At 34.2% G+C, this 8,598-nt stretch overlaps 1 protein-coding gene and 1 pseudogene across 2 annotated transcripts in view; both read left to right on the top strand.

The window, feature by feature from the left end:
- Nucleotides 1-6,826, top strand: part of LOC104872368 — a 7,491-nt pseudogene extending 665 nt beyond the window's left edge.
- The window catches only part of Cntnap2 (contactin associated protein 2), a 2,025,293-nt gene that overhangs the window by 695,787 nt on the left and 1,320,908 nt on the right, over nucleotides 1-8,598 (top strand). The window lies entirely within an intron of this gene.

Raw genomic sequence — 8,598 nt, 5'->3', positions numbered from 1 at the left:
TCAAGACATCCTTTTAATTTGTTGAATTTTGTTTTGGATTTTATAGATTTGATTGACAGATTCCTTCCACAAAAAAATTTATAATGCTAAAGATGATGAATCAGAAAAGGTAGTGTTTAAATACTTTTTTTTTCTCAGGAGTGGAACACAGTTTCTCTCCAGTGGAGCAGACACATGTACATAAAAGACCATTCTTCATAGATGACTGCTGAATATTTGCAGGCTGGCTAAGCAGTCACCATGACCAATTTTACATATCTCCTTATGGTCTTCCAGGAAGCCAAACATCTTTCCTACCTTCTTACATTTCTTCCTTTTGGGTTCCTTAGCATGTCTGTAAATTAAGAATTAATATACTTAATTCTCATACACAAACAACTGGCTGACTTTAGAGGGAAAAATCTCAATGCAAGAAGTGGGAAGGTATCAAAGCCCACAGCTCCTTTCTGAGGAGGATAGTTGCTGAGCTATGCAGGCACTTTGGAGAGTAATATTCTGGCTCCTTTTAGAGTTTTGTTCTAAATATACTTGTTGATTTATTTACTTATGGAAGAAGACAGACACTGTTTAAGGAAACTATGGAGGGACTGCTGGTAGTTAGCTCACCACATAAAGAAAGTTTTCAAATATTTTTTCTGTTACCAGAAAATGTGTAAAATAAACAAGATTTCCCTGGCTCCTGAATTTCCAGTGACATCATATTACTGCCTGTGGGATATTTTAGTGCTATAAGCAATTGTTCCTCAATCAGGTCAGGATAAAGGGCAATTTCTTTTATATGGGAATCAATACTCTTCAAAGTCTGCCTCTTAAACTACCAAATTAATGTTCTGTTCCTAATCCAACTTGGACTCTGCTTCAGCAATTTTTAGCTATAATTTGTTTTCAGTTATTTTTCTTTTTCACTATTTGTATATTCTTGTAACTTGATCTTTGTTTGGAATGCCGCTGCCTCTGTAATTCACCGTGAGAAATAACTCAATTTAAAGTAATAATGCTCAACAATCTTCTGGAACTATTTATCCCTTCTTTTGAATTAATTTTGCTTTTCACTCCACAATTTTAATTCATTTGCAGATATTTATGTAAAAGCAAATAATAAAATATTTTTAAATACTTAATTGACTTTTCTGACTCAGAAGAATGCTGCTTTTTATGTAGATTATGTTTGTATTTTCACCAGTTTCTATATAACTGGTACTCAAAAAATATAAATGAATTGTGTCTGCCAATGACTGACCTTGACATGAGATTATGTGGTAATTGTATAGCTGAGAATTCTGAAGAAAGCCCTAATAGCACTAGAAATTGCCAGCCTCAGAGCTAGTCTTTATAAGCAAGTACTGTTTGATTTAGGTTCTCATCATGTCCTAGCTACTTACAACCATTTTAACCATTTATCTTCAGTATTGAACATAGAATCCTATCCATCAGGTACAGTTTTTCACTGGCATACTGTAGTACTTCCTGCAGTATAAAGAATAAATGATCCTCAGTCTGCAATTTTGACTTGAGATTAATATGTCTTAGTGAAATTTGTCTATTTCAAACTTTCATCTTTCTTTCAAGTCATATCTTTGCATTGAAAAGCCTTCCAGAAAAAATCATTTTGAATATTTTTGTGAAATTAACTCATCACCTAAAGCTACAAATAATGGGAAAGATGTTAAAACCTGGATGTGTATTGAGTACAATAAAATTTCATTACCCATTCAGGTATATCTGTGTTTGTAAAAACACACAACATTGAAACTTCATACATATTCATTTGGAGTCATTTGGAAAAACATAAAAATATCACTGGATGAAAGACTGCACTTAGATAAGTACAGTAGTATCATAGACACCTATAATTTTCCAGACAAAAGAACTTCCCTTGAAAAGTGAGATGTGACAGCAGACCTCAAATTGTTCATTGTTGAAAAGTCAATCCAGTATCTCCTGAGTTCAAAGGACATGTTAAAATTCTTTTGATCACCAATCTCTGGCAGCATACACTCCCATGTGCACAGAGTAGAATGTGATATCACCAGAGTTACTAAAATATTTACCTGTGGAGAATCTACAACAAACTGTTGCATCTGCTTAGCTGTTGTCAATTGGATATACTCTGCTTAACAATTCAAGTAAGATCTTGGATGATCAGTTTGCTCCCTCTAGAATTTGAATTTGAATTTAAGATGATCTATAGGGATGAAATATCACCAAAAATGCTATAAACATAAACAACTTTATATCAAAGGAATGAAATAAGATTCAGAATAAAGGAGTAGCTTGCTGAATCACACTAGAATCCAGAATGAGTGATTGACATGTGAAACATATATAACCTTCTGTGTCTTGAGACAGAATTAAAGAAAGGCTCATTCCTGTCACCCAGCCACTGTTTATTTATATGTACCTGCCAGACAATGACTGCTTCTCACTCATTTTTTAAAATTATTATTTGTATTAGTACACATTTGACATGCGCAGTGATTACATTCACTGTGCTTCTCACTCTCAGGAATGCTTTTCTCTTTTGTTCATGTGATGCCTCCTTATCCTATCTCCTCTAGACCTTCCTACCCCCACTCCTTCTAGACACATGGTTTTCTTTTGATCTCCATGATATCCTATCTCCACATTTAAGCATGCGATTTGTAATACGTTTTTTTAACGTATTTTTGTCACAATACTCCAAATTCTCAGAAGGCTACTGTGTCTTTATAAATATAATCAACACTACTTTCTTACTTGACTATGGATCCAAACAATATCAAGAAAAATAAAACTAAACAACAGTAAAAATCAATAATAAAATATGATGTTTCACTTACTCATTGGTTTAACATCTCAGTTTCATTACTTTTGTTAAATCATAATTTACTAAGTTCTAACTATGACTTCTCCACAAATGTCAAATAAAGATTAGCCAAAGATATTATTCAACTTTTCAATTAAAGAGTGACATTTTGTGATTGTAAAACTTGACTAGGTTTCATTGAATTAGGGAAACAGAGTATTTGATAAGTGAATTAGGATACTATTTCAGAGTGTGTACAATAAGGGTAATGTATAACATAGAAATAAACCATGAATATTCTGACGATTTATTCCTTTCAACAGAAATTATTTTCATGTCCAATCATTTCATAAGAATATCTTTTCTATACGAAAATTTAAAAATCACATATTCTCTGACTTCACAAAATAGCCTACATAAAATAAAATCAAGCCAGAAATTGCTTTGTGAAAACAACAATACTCTGTTTAACCTATATTTAAAAAATTAATTTTATTGGTATATTTTAGGTATACAATATAATGACATTCATCATTGGAGATTTGTACATTTGCATAATATTTTTTGATTCTTATTTTCCCCATTTCCCTGCCCTCCCTTGAACCCCTCCACCCCTCTCTATTTACACAGACTTTGTTTCCATTTTCTCATTTTCTCATATTAGTTAGATTCCCTTCTTTCATTTCCCATACCCCTCCCATTTCCCTTTCCCCTTTGGACCTTTTCTTCCTACTTCACATTATCTATAATACATTTTGATGCTTATGTACTTTCAGTTTCTCATACCAGAGGAACTGTACATACCAAATAGGCAACTGGGCTGTTTCCAAATTTTAGTTACTACAAGCTGCGTCACTATGAACATGGGTCCACATGTATCACTGTGGTATGATTCCTTTAATTCTTTGGGGAAGATAACCAGCGAGGGAATAGCTGGGTCAAATGGGACCTCTAATCCTAGTTACTTGAGCTATCTCCTTAGTGATTTCCACAGTAGTTGTACCAGTCTACATTTCCACCAAGAGTGGAGAAGGATTCCTTTTTCCCCACATCCCTGCCAGAATTTGTTATTGGTTGATTTCGTGATAGCAGCCATTCTTTCTGGTGTGAGGTGGAATCTCAGTATTGTTTTCATTTGCATCTCCCAAATGACCAGTGATGTTGAACATTTTTTCAAGTTTATTTGCTATATCTACTTTTTTCTCTGAGAAATGTCTGTTCATTTCAGATGCCCATTTTTGGATTGGATCTTTAAATTTTGGAGGTGTGATTTTTTTAAGTTCTTTATATATTCTAGATAATAGACCTTTGTCTGCAAAACAGCTGGTAAAAATATTTTCCCACATTGTGGGTTGTCTCTTCACACTGTTGGTGGTTTCTCTTGCTGTGAAGAAGAGACTTAGAATAGCAAAAGGAATTCTAGACAATAAAGACAAGGTAGTGGGTATCACAATTCCCAACTTGAAACTATACTACAAAGTTACTGGCATAAAAACAGCATGGTACTGGCAAAGAAACAGACCTGATGATCGGTGGAAACAATTAGAAGATGCAGAACAACTCCAGCCACACTCAGCCACCTCATCTTCAATAAAGGAGCCAAATACCATTACTGGAGGAAAGATAGCCCCTTTAATAAATGGTACTGGAAAAGTTGGGTTTCAACTTGCCAGAGATTAAAACTAGACGTATATCTCTCAACATGCACTAAACTAAAATTGAACTGGATTAAAGATCTAAATATTAAAACAAACACTAAACTGGCTGGAAGAGAGGTTAGGTAGAAATCTTGAAGACATTGGCTTAGGAAAACATTTCATGAACAAAACCTCAGTAGCATGTGAAGAGTAGCATGAAGAATCAATAAAAGGGATCTCTTATTATTTAACCTATTTTTAAGTTTCAGGTCACTTTTCTGACACTTTTTGCTGTATAAATTCAGGGTCTCCATTTCAAAGCATGTGGTGATGTGCTGTGAGCTGAATGTTGCCAGACATTCTCATATTTTAAGAGAATACTGATATCAAAATTTTAGTGTAAAAACCAGTTGCTTAAAGATGTTGACATTAATTAAAAATATTTTAAAACTAAATACGCCTGTTTATAGTTTTGGGGGACTGAAACACACCAGGATTTCTGTGGCAGAGTGCCACAGGCAGAAAGTTAGGCTGCAAAAATGGAATGTCACACGGTTTTTGTTGTTTTGTTGTTGTTGTTGTTGTTGTTGGGGATTTTTTGCTCAGCACACAGATATTTTTATCCCCTAGGGTTTTTGTAAATACTTCTGCTCTGAAAACTTTTAAAAGTCAAAATTTTCCCTTACAAATTTTTGCCACTTCTTAGTTCATATTGAAGATGACATCTTCCCCTACAATCTCATATTTAGTGTCCTTGTCTCCACTCCACAGAGTAAATTGATCATGGTTAAACTTTCAAGTTAGGGACCTTTTTTTTTCAAGTCTGTGCAGTTTAAAGTCATATAAATTATACAGTTAAATTTTTAGAAAAATTATATCCATTTCCTAGAAATGAAAATAGAAAAAAAATTGAATCATGCCTCATCTTTCCTATAATTTTGATTAAGAAAGACTTATGTATTTTAATATCTAAAATCACAATTTAATGAATGCCATGTACAAATGATTTGCAATCTATAAATTTCATTAGCATTCAGAAATGAGTTAAATGCACTCTAAGCTAATGGTTTTAAAAATTCATTATATAGGGGCCTGCAAGGACTGCCGGAAGAGTGCCCATCTTCTTTAAGCATTTAGGCTGGCAGGGCTGAGAAGTGGGGAGGTCTCTGTCATTGTTAGTGGACCTGTAGCACGGGTGTGGGATCACAGCCTTAAAGATTAGCCACAGTGGCTGAAAATGGTGAAAATGAGAAACTAGCTGCACTGAAGGCCAAAATCTGTCATCAGACTGCATATTATTTTGGAGAATTCAGTTTGCCACGGGACAATTTTTTAAAGGAATAGATCAAATTGGATGAAGTCTGGGTACCCTTGGAAATAATGATAAAATTCAACGGCTCAATCACCTAACACAGACTTTAATGTAATAGTGGAAGCATTGAGCAAACTAAAGCAGAACTCATGGAAATCAGTGAAGATAAAACTAAAATCAGAAGTTCTCCAAACAAGCCCCTCCCTGAAGTGACTGATATGTATAAAATGATGGAAAAACAGGTCTGTTTATATTAAAGGCTTCCCAGTGGATGCAACCCTCGATGAAATCAAAGAATGGCTAGAAGATAAAGGTCAAGTACTAAATATCCAAGTCAGAAGAACATTACACAAAGCATTTACATTATTTGCTGTGTTCAATAGCATTTAATGTGCTCAGAAATTAGTAGACACTCCAGGACAGAAGTATAAAAGACACAGACTTGCTAATACATTTTAAGGAAGATTATTTTGCAAAGAAAAATGAAGAAAGAAAGCAAAATAAGGTGGAAGCTAAACTAAGAGCTAAACAAGAGCAATAAGTAAAACAGAAGTTAGCAGAAGCTGAAGTGAACTCTCTAGAAGAAAAGATTGGGTGCTTGCTGAAGTTTTCAGGTGACTTAGATGATCACCTATAGAGAACATTTGCATGTCCTTTTCTCAAATCATGGTGAAATAAAATGAATTGACTTTGTCAGAGGAGCAAAAGAGGGACTAATTCTATTTAAAGAAAAAGCCAAGGAAGGGCTAGGGACTTGGCTCAGTGGTTTCGCCACGTGCCTCGCAAACACAAGGTCCCAAGTTCAATCCCTGGTACCAGAAAAAAAAGAAAGAAAAGAAAAAGAAAAAGTCAAGGAAGCACTGGATAAAGCCAAAGATGCAAACAGTGGTAGCCTATAATTGAGGAACAAAGAAGTAACATGGGAAGTACTGGAAGGATTGGTGGGAAAAGAAGCTTTGAAAAAAAAGTCATAGAAAATCAACAAGAATCTCTAAACAAATGGGAGTCAACAGGATACAGATTTAAAGGAAAAGCAAAGAAAGCCACCCAGCCTGGATCTGCTAAGGGAAAAGTGTAGTTTCAGGGCAAGAAAACAAAATTTGACAGTGATGAAGAATGTCATGAAAATGGTGCAGCTGGACCGGTGAAAACAGCAAGGGAAGAGACAGAGAAAACAGGAAATGGTGCTGGAGACTAGTAGTTTAATAAACAATTTTTTAATTCATCTTAGATTTTTAAGCTGTATTTTGTCTTTGAAGTCTTTAAAAAAGAAAACTGAATTAGGTCCTGTAAATAAGGACAATTTTTTATTGTTTTAATTTGTCTTTTTGTTGTTATCCACACATACTTTTTAAAAAATGTATTGTGCTGTTTGTGTGATGAAAATATCAAAAGGAAGATTCTTCCACTAAATTGTCTTTTTAATATGAGAATGTATTAGTATCACAATATATACTACATAAAAAGTAAAAAATATATAAGCTGTAGTACTCTTTTAAAAAGTTCATTTAACGGTTGAGATGCAGAACTAATTACAAGAGAGTATATGACTTATTGATGTTTTAGGAATAGTATTATTTTGTATTTAATATAAGTATGTGACATTTTCTGAAGGCTCAGGAATTTTTGAGATGAAAAAATAAAGACTCTCTATGTGGCTAGAACTTTCCAGAAAGACACCAGGCATGGTGGCACACATCTGTAACTCCAGCACTCTAGGAGCTTGGACAGGAAGACCACAAGTTTGAGCTGAGCTTGAACCTTCGGGAGACCTTGTCTCTAAATTTAAAATATCAAAAAAATGGCCTGGGGATGTAGCTTAGTGTGAAGGTCCAATACTGAAAAAAATTAGGGAGACAAAATTTGTAAATTAAAACAATATTATTTCCAATTGGTTTCTTAGGATGCACAAAAATAAAGAACACAGACATCACTCAGAAATAGCATCTAAGGCATATGTGCATTAATTAAGATTCTCATAATATAGAATTTTCTGAGTATGGTATTTGCTTTTTGTACTTAATTGACAGTTTCAACTATTTCATTTTAAATCAGTTCTGCAACCTGGTATTTAAAAATGAATTTCCCTTAGTGCCTCAAGAAATGAAACATATGGTGGGGTGTTTGTGTAAATTATCTGATTGAGAGCATAAACTTCCCCATTATAATTGCAAGTTACATTTAAAAATAAATAGCAGACTCCAGAACATGTTGATCTGTGCAGTAGCTAGTCTTCAGAGCCAATCCCCAGCCATCAACCCTCCCAAGTCCTGAATTCATGGGATCTCTTCTTGCTCTGAGTTTGTGGCTTGTTTTAATTAGTACATTGCATGCTGGGAAAGGGGCAGTACCCCTTCCAAGCCTCCAGTGACATTCTCAACTCTCATGGTTTTAGCATCCTGAGGCACTTGAAAGAAAATATGATTACCCTACTGCAAAGGCACATGAAAAATATAAAAAGACACATGCCTGTCAAAGTACTAAATATTGAAGACACTATCTAGCATGTTCCAACATCTTTAAGTGATCTCCAAGTGTTGGACTGAAAGAGTCTAGAGAAAAATATAGAATGGTTCTAACTCCCAGCCTCTAAATTTTGAGTCTATTATGCAGCAATATCTTGAACAATCTATTTTCCTAAAACTGATACTTCCAGATTTACTGATATTCACTAAAAATCAATTATTATCATTGTAAAGTTGGAGAAATGTAATGAAAACAATACACAAAAATTAAATTTCTAGATGCCCTCTAAACCTTTAAATATGCTCCTTATTTCACTATTTTATTCATTGGCTTGAACTGCAAATCTTTTATTTGTATCTTTGCTATCACTGTCTTCTCATGACTAGATCGCCTCAGAA

Source organism: Fukomys damarensis, unplaced genomic scaffold (genome assembly GCF_012274545.1).
Source record: "Fukomys damarensis isolate Sample0158 unplaced genomic scaffold, DMR_v1.0_HiC HiC_scaffold_16, whole genome shotgun sequence".
In the NCBI taxonomy this organism is placed as follows: Eukaryota; Metazoa; Chordata; class Mammalia; order Rodentia; family Bathyergidae; genus Fukomys; species Fukomys damarensis.
The sequence above is the reverse complement of the archived record's forward strand: the minus strand, read 5'-3'. Positions and strand labels throughout refer to the sequence as shown.